Raw genomic sequence first — 9,100 nt, 5'->3', positions numbered from 1 at the left:
TGGTATTGTGGCTTCTTGTTGTGGTTCCTTTGGCGTTTCGTTAATGGTGTTCCCTTTTGCTCAAATACCTTGAAGAAAAATATGTTTTTTATTGTATTCAATTGTATTTTTTTTTTCTTAGATTAAATTGTATTCTTATTCTTAGATTAAGGCTATAAGTAACAAGTGTTTTTCTTGGAACTTTTGACTTTTAAAGTCTTTGTAATTTGTTTGTTGGTTTATTCTTAGATTAAGGCTATAATTATTTTTTCTTAATGACATTCATTGTTAAAAAAAATATGCATGATTTTTGTCTTTTAAATTTTTGATATAGCGAAAACCCATCATCAGTTGCTTGTCACTGTTTTCCATGACAATATTCAACTTGTGACATTGAGAATCCCAATGTTCAAAAACACAAGAACAACGAGGAGGCTTCCACTCATACTCCACTCGAATGACATCAATCGTATTCCTAGAACCCTCTAGACTAGGAGTTGCAACCTTTAATTGTTCCCGTAACTCATATTCCGCACTAACCTCAATCATGGCTCGAGCAAAATTTGGCCTTCCCCACTCCTCCGTACACATAGTGCTTGTATAAGAATCAAGCATCATAGGCTTACCAATTGAACCCACCCTTGTGGTCCAGTGGTTCACCCCTTTGCACTTGTGCATTGGGATGGGGGTGGGGAGGTCTCAAGTTCGAGTCCTTCCCCTTAAAAATATTAGTGGGATTTATTTCCTGAAAGCCGAATTGCCCCGGGGAAGGTTTTACTGACCCGTATTCAGGACCCAGGTCCGGCCGCCTGCCCTTCGAGACGGTATAAGGTTTAGATCCCTGTAATGCGGTTCGGGTTTCCTGCTCGAAAGCGCGTGCGTGCGTGGCAAATGAGAGTATTCGATGCCAACAACTTGGCTTTAAAAAAAAAGTCATAGGCTTACCAATCTCCGAAGCAATCACAATTAGGTCATCTTTAGTAAACCCTGCCAATGATATATCATACATCTTGACCAAAACGGGTACCTTAGTGAGATTCTCTTTCGTTAAGACAAATTAGATGACCACTTATTCAATATAATTGGAACATTATGAATAATCGATGAGTCATTTTGTAAAACATCCATTAAACCACTATCCGAAGAGAACTTACAGAAAAAGAACCCTTTGACATTCATCATAACCTTCTCAACACCATACTTCTAGCACACATTCGTAACATAATTTTAATATCTACTAATAACAACCAAAAAATTGGTCGTTTCATTCCCAACCATTTGTGTTTTGGCCAAGGAAGGCTTTTGTCATATAGCCAATAATTTAGGGGTAAATTTTGTAAGTTTATTGGGGTAAATGCTATAATTTGAGGGACTAAAATTTACCTCTACAATTTATTATAATAATAACTAAATAAACTCACCCAATTTTTTTTTACGGGATTTATCTTTTTTCCCGTCGCGAGTTAGGTTTCTCCGTCACCATCGTTCAACTCGAAATAATTTTACGAAAAAATGCAACTAATTATTTCAAAACGGAGCTTTTTTTTATTTTGGATAAATTATACTTCGTATGTGTATATATATAATTTTATCAAATGGATGACTAGAGTAAGTGATAAGTTCATGAGTTTGTAAGGGAAAATACTTGGGTTCGAGTCCTCCTAACATTTTCTTTCTTTTTACATACTCATTTTGTACATAAATATCGTCTGATACTAAAAACGGGTATCAAACAACGTATATCTAAATGAAACTGCTGCAACGCGCGGTCCAAACTTTCTCTAGTTTTGAACAAGAAAAACAACTTGTTGGGCAAGGAAATAACCTTGTACATAATAGTTACTCCGTATTTATCTAATTAAAAATGGATGTTATTAAACAACTTTTATAGCTTTATAAAAAAAATTAATGTAAGACTTTAAAGTGTAACTAGTGAAAATGAACATGGTCTTCTTTGTAAATTCTCAAACATACAACGATTTAACAAGCTTGAGGTTATTTAAAAATTAATAAAAAATAATTTTATTAACATTAATCTTCTATAGTATCATATAAATCTCTAAAAATGATGATGTCATAAATAGAGATTATTCAAGCTTAAACAAAATTCAAAAATAAATAGAAAACATCTAAGCCTCCATGATGATGTCATTAAAATAATTAATTATATCTAACAAAAATTAACATGTAAATTGTATAATATATAAAGCATTATGTATAACCTTATAATAAAACACATCATGATCATATGAATAATATTTGAAACATTATGTACAACCTTATGGTAAAACACCCCATAACCATAACCATATGTATAATATTTGAAGCATTATGTACAATCTTATAATAAAACACTGTCATGGCCATATGTACAAACTTAAAAACAAATTGTACAATTTTTTTACAAAATACCCCATGAACACATGTAAAACTTTGAAGCATATTGTACAATTTTCATATAATAATACGAGTAATAGTTTTTGAAGAAATATTCAAGAGGCATTTGTTATTACTAAAATTATTATTAAAAATATAAATATTGTTGTAAATTTAGTAGTTAAATATGGATGGTAATTAGTCAAATATGGATAGTAAAATTTGTACTATATATATGTGCATAATGTAAGTTACAAAAACACACATATACATTAAATACATCACACCTCTTCAACCTCTTTCTCTCCTATATCTTCTACAACACATCTATCTTTTATTGGTTATTTCAATTTGAATATATTGAACCAGGCCACTAAAGGTAGTTATAAGCCTACTGAAATATAACACGTTATCAGCACGAAGTGCTCCGTATAATCAAGGTTTTTCTAAGCAAGCACACGTCACTAATCAAGGTAAAAAATTATCTAACTTTTATTAACTTCACTAACATTTATATTTATGTTATTTAAGTTATATATGGTCGGTTATACCGCCTGAATTATATTTCTGTAATCTAACTTTTATTAACTTCACTAACATTTATATTTATGTTATTTAAGTTATATATGGTCGGTTATACCGCCTGAATTATATTTCTGTAATCTAACTTTTATTAACTTCACTAACATTTATATTTATGTTATTTAAGTTATATATGGTCGGTTATACCGCCTGAATTATATTTTCTGTAATCTAACTCTTATTAACTTCACTAACATTTATATTTATGTTAATAAGACCTCATGATTGTACGCAACACGTCATTTGACAACACGGTACTTTATGTACGCAGCACGTCATTTGACAACACGGTACCATGGGTCGAGATTAATTCCGATCAATATGAATACGATGGGGTCTTTATATGTTATCTAACATTTATGATTACTTATGCAATTAATCATTATTTATTTCATGCATACTAATGTTTATTCTTAAAAGTAAATCTTAAAAGTTAAAATAAGAAAAAGTAGTTTGTATTTTTATTAAAAGTAAATCTTAAAAGTTAAAATAAGAAAAAGTAGTTTGTATTTTTATTAAAAGTAAATCTTAAAAGTTAAAATAAGAAAAAGTAGTTTGTATTTTTATTAAAAGTAAATCTTAAAAGTTAAAATAAGAAAAAGTAGTTTGTATTTTTATTAAAAGTAAATCTTAAAAGTTAAAATAAGAAAAGTAGTTTGTATTTTTATTAAAAGTAAATCTTAAAAGTTAAAATAAGAAAAGTAGTTTGTATTTTTATTAAAAGTAAATCTTAAAAGTTAAAATAAGAAAAAGTAGTTTGTATTTTTATTAAAAGTAAATCTTAAAAGTTAAAATAAGAAGAAAAAAAATCTTGTCCTTTATATTACTCATATGCGTTTTGATATAGTGACTTTATTCGTTAACGTCAACTAACGACGTTACAACGGTCATATATACATAACGGTTGTTAACGTCAACTGACGACGTTACAACAACTATATTTTTCAAATATAAAATAAACATCTCCGTTTTCACATTTTCACAAATCAATCTTCATTTTTCAGATTACTACTGTCAAAAAGTTTTTGTAAAAATGATTCACACAAGGATGATTTTTTCTATTGTATTGGTCATATTAACTATCATCATTGTTGCTAATATACTACCGGGTGAACCTATATTCTATCATGCCCTTGTGGTTTTATTATTTGTAATCATACCATTATTCTGTTGTTTGCTACTTATGAATTTAAAATGATTCTAATTTCATTTTATTATTTGTCTATGAATAGAAGTTGATTATGATTATGATTTATGTTATTCATCTTTTTGATAATAGAAAATGTCGAATTTGAAAAGGCTTAAATTTGCTCATTTAGAACAAGTGGGAACAACTACTTAACATGGGTTATGAATGTAGAAAAACATCTCGAATCAAACGGTATTTTAGAAACCCTGAATGAAAATAACAATTATTCCGAACAAGAGAAAGCAATAGTAAGTATTTTTCTTAGCAAACAAATTGACGAGTCCTTAGAATCTACATATTATATGATCGAAAATCCAAGTGTATTATGAAAAATACTCAAAGATAGATACGATATTAATTATCAAAAAAAAATAATAATAATAATAACGGTGATCCATGAAAGAATAAAATTAAAGATATTAGTAGACGCTCTTATAAGAATTCCGGATATTCTTATTAATGATCTGGTAACGTGGATCATCAGTCTAGTATTTCTTGAATACATGAACATCTTGTTTAGCTCTACAAATAAGTCCTAAAAGAAAAGAAAACGAGAGTGAATCTGTTGACAAATCTTGATTAAATTAACCCTGAGCTACCTTGAGACTTTAATGGTTTGAATTTTCTAAGATGCCTAGTTTTTTTTATGTATCACTCATAAATAAATGGTTTTAGACCATAACGCATATGTTTTATTAAGTGTTATCTTTTATGTACTTCAGATTATAACTTGTTTGCAGGTAATATAATTTGATTATCTTGCTGAAATATAACTCATTATTTGCTTATCTTATTTGAAGTTTTAGTATGAATCCTGCTGAAATACAACATCAATTAAATGGTAAAGACCTATGTATTGCAGATAGTAGTAATATACACACTATGATCAAATCTAAGAAATATTTCATTGATTTAAATCAAATGAAGGAATTATAAATACTATATCAACTCTTGCAAACTTGATATAAGGAACGAAAAAGGCAAAATTTCATATTACCAAATGGTACGAATTTTTTGGTAAACAATGTCTTGTTTTCTCCCAAATCAAAGAGAAATTTGTTAAGTTTCTCTGATATATATCATAATGGATATGATTATCAGTCAATGATAATCGAAAATGAGAAATATCTATGTAGCACCGAAAAGCGCATATGATAAAAAGCGCATATGATGAAAAGCGCAGCGCATATAATTAAAAGCGCATATAATGAAAAGTGCATATGATGAAAAGCGCAGCACATATGATTAAAAGCGCATATGGTGAAAATGATATATGATGAAAAGCACGTATGGTGATTAATGAAAATCACATATGGTGATTAATGAAAAGCACATATAGTGATTAATGAAAAGCACATATAGTGATTAACGAAAAACACATATGGTGATTAATGAAAAGCACATATGGCGATTAATGAAAAGCACATTGAGAAATAATCACCAATGTTTCTTGAAAGAATTCAAGGGTATATATATGGACCAATTCATCCATCATGTGGACCATTTTTCTAATAGACGCATCTAACGCATGGTCTCATGTTTGTGTGTTATCAAGCCGTAATATGGCATTTGCAAAGTTTCTTGCACAAATTATTAAATTAAGAACACATTATTCTGATTACACCATTAAAAGGATGAGACTTGATAATGCTGGTGAGTTAACATCTCAAGCTTTTAATGATTATTATATGTCTACAAGGATTGTTGTTGAACATCCAGTTGCTCATGTGCATACATAAAATTGGTTTAGCTGAATCAATAGATAAACGCTTACAGCTAATAACTAGACAATTAGAAATGAGTACAAAACTCTCAATATTTATATGGGGACATGTAAATTTACATGATGTGACATTAATTCGCATTAAATCAAGTGCAAGTTATAAATATTCTCCATTACCAACTTAATTTTGGTGGAGACCGAATATTTTCCATCTTAGAACATTTGGTTGTGCAGTGTATTTTTAATTGAACTATCACAACAAATGGTTCCTCAAAGAAGGATTGAAATATATGTTAGATATGAAACATCTTCAATCATAAGATATATTGAACCCATGACGGGTGATGTTTTTACAGCAAGTTTTGTCGATTGTCACTTTAATGAAACATTGTTCCCTATATTAGGGGGAGAAATGAAATATAAATAAAATGATGTTTCATGGTGTGAACATCAATTAAGGAATATTGATCATCGCACAAAAGAATGCGAAAAGAAAGTTCAAATATAATGCATATGCAAGAACTTGCAATTTAATTACTTTATGCATTTAAAGATACAAAAAATAAGTGACTAAATCATATATACCAGCAGTAAATGCTTCAGCTAGAATTGAAATTACAAAAGCTGGCAATAATGTCACTTATGAGTCTTTGCTACGGCAGAAACGTGGGAGACCAATTGGTTCCAAAGATAAAAATGCTCGAAAAAGAAAATCAGCTGATAATGAGGTAAAAGAAAGTGTTCAAGAAGAACCACAAATCAATACTCCTTCTGCAGAGGATATTGATAAATGTAAATACATAAATTGCAATAAATTATGCAATATTATGAAACTGAAATGAAATGAAAAATCTTGATGAAATATTTTCATATAATGTTACAATGACATCATGAATAAAGATGATGATCTGGAACCAAAATCTGTCATTGAATATCAAAATAGACGTGATTGAACTCAACGGAAAGGAGCAATACGAGCTGAATTAGAATCGCTCAATAAAAGAAAAGTTTTTGGATCAATCGTTATCACTTTTAAAGATGTGAAACAATGGGATACAAATGAATTTTTATCCGAAAAGAAATGTGCAAATGAAGTTACAAGGCAAAACTTGACTTGTAACTCAAGATTTCCCACAAAGACCAGAAATGAATTAGGAGAAAAACTTATCCTCCTATAATGAATACAATTACTTATTAGATACTTAATCAACCTGGTAGTTATTTAAATGCATCTCATGGATGTTGTTACTACTTATCTGTATGGATCACTTAATAATGATATATATATGAATATACCTGAAGGGTTAAGGTATCATAAGCATCTAATGCAAAACCCAATGGAATATATTCCATTAAATCACAAAGATTTCTAAATGGGTTTATACAATCGGGACGTATGTGGTATAATCGATTAAATTACTACTTGATAAGAAAATGGTATACATATAAACTTATTTGCACGTGTGTTTTATAAAAACAATGTTCGGATATGTGATCATAGCTGTTTATATCAATTATCTTAAATAAAGAAATCTATGAAGCCATTCAACTTCTAAAGAAAGATTTAAAAAAAAAAAATCAAGTATTACGTTGATTTACATATTGAGCATATAACTAATGACTTACTTATACATCAAACAACTTATACCGAAAAGATTTTAAAATATTTTAATATGGACAAGACAAAAATCATTAAGTACTCATATGGTTGTTAGATCTTAATATTGATACTAATCCATTTCATCCTCTAGAAGATCATGAAGATCTTCTTGGTTCAGAAGTTCCATATTTTAGTGTAATTGGGGCTCTTATGTATCTTACAAATTATACAAGATCTGATATTTCTTTTGCAGTTAATTTGTTGACAAGGTTCAGCTCAGCCCCTACCAAAAGACATTGGAATGGGATCAAACAAATAGTTTGATACCTTCGGGGAACTACTGATTTATAATTATTTTATTCTAACAACTCGAAACAAGATTTGTTTGGTTATACAGATGCAGATTATTTATCTGATCTACATAAAGCTAAATCTCAAACTGGATATGTATTCCTAAATGGAGGCACCGCAATATCATGACGTTCTCAAAACAAACACTTGTTGCAACATCATCAAATCATGCCGAAGTGATTGCGTTACATGAAGCTACTCGGGAATGATTTTAGTTAAGATCAATGATACAAATCATTATTGATTCTTGTGGACTAGAACGCTATAAAAGCCCAACAACTATCTATGAAGATAATACAGCTTACATAGTACAAATGAAAGAAGAGTATCAAAAATGACAGAACAAAACATAAATGCTAACGAGGCGCTAAAGCTATAAACGGTCTTAACGGTCATAAGTTTGATGGAAAAGAATGGTATATTGGTAAGGCTCAGAAAAAGACTGAAAGGGAATAGGAATTGAAACAACAGTTTGAGCAAACCATGAAGGAGACTGTAGACAAATCACATGGGTCAAACTTGTACATAAAAGATTTAGATGATACAGTTTCAGATGAAAACCTCAGATTCTTCTCATATACTCAAGATCTCGTAAAAGACAACCAGATTAAAATGAGATACGTTCAATCAACAACTCTGCTGATCTTTATACCAAAGCACTGTCAATCGCTGTTTTCAAAACATACGTTCACAATATTGGCATGAGGCAAGTTCAAAAGATGTGACGACTCAGCGTTGTCTACTTGAGGGGGAGTCAACTCTATGCTGCACTCTTTTTCCCTTAGCTAAAGTTTTATCTCACTGGGTTTTCTTTAGCAAGGTTTTTAACGAGGCAGTATTAATTGCTCTTTAAAAAAATTACCATCCAAGGGGGAGTGTTGTAAATTTAGTAGTTAAATATGGATGGTAATTAGTCAAATATGGATAGTAAAATTTGTACTATATATATGTGCATAATGTAAGTTACAAAAATACACATATACATTAAATACATCACACCTCTTCAACCTCTTTCTCTCCTATATCTTCTACAACACATCTCTCTTTTATTGGTTCTTTCAATTTGAATATATTGAACCAGGCCACTAAAGGTAGTTATAAGCCTACTGAAATATAACAAATACTCATTTATAAAACAAACGTTATTATTATAATTATAATTATTATATTATTATTATATTATTCAAATATCAGTTCTCTTTACTAGATTAATTACGTTACATATGTATGTGAAATACTTGTCTTAATAAAATGTTGTAATGTTGGCTTTTATTATAACAAAAAAAATAGTAATTGTTAT

This window comes from Rutidosis leptorrhynchoides, chromosome 5 (assembly GCF_046630445.1).
Source record: "Rutidosis leptorrhynchoides isolate AG116_Rl617_1_P2 chromosome 5, CSIRO_AGI_Rlap_v1, whole genome shotgun sequence".
In the NCBI taxonomy this organism is placed as follows: Eukaryota; Viridiplantae; Streptophyta; class Magnoliopsida; order Asterales; family Asteraceae; genus Rutidosis; species Rutidosis leptorrhynchoides.
Note: the sequence above shows the minus strand (reverse complement) of the source record.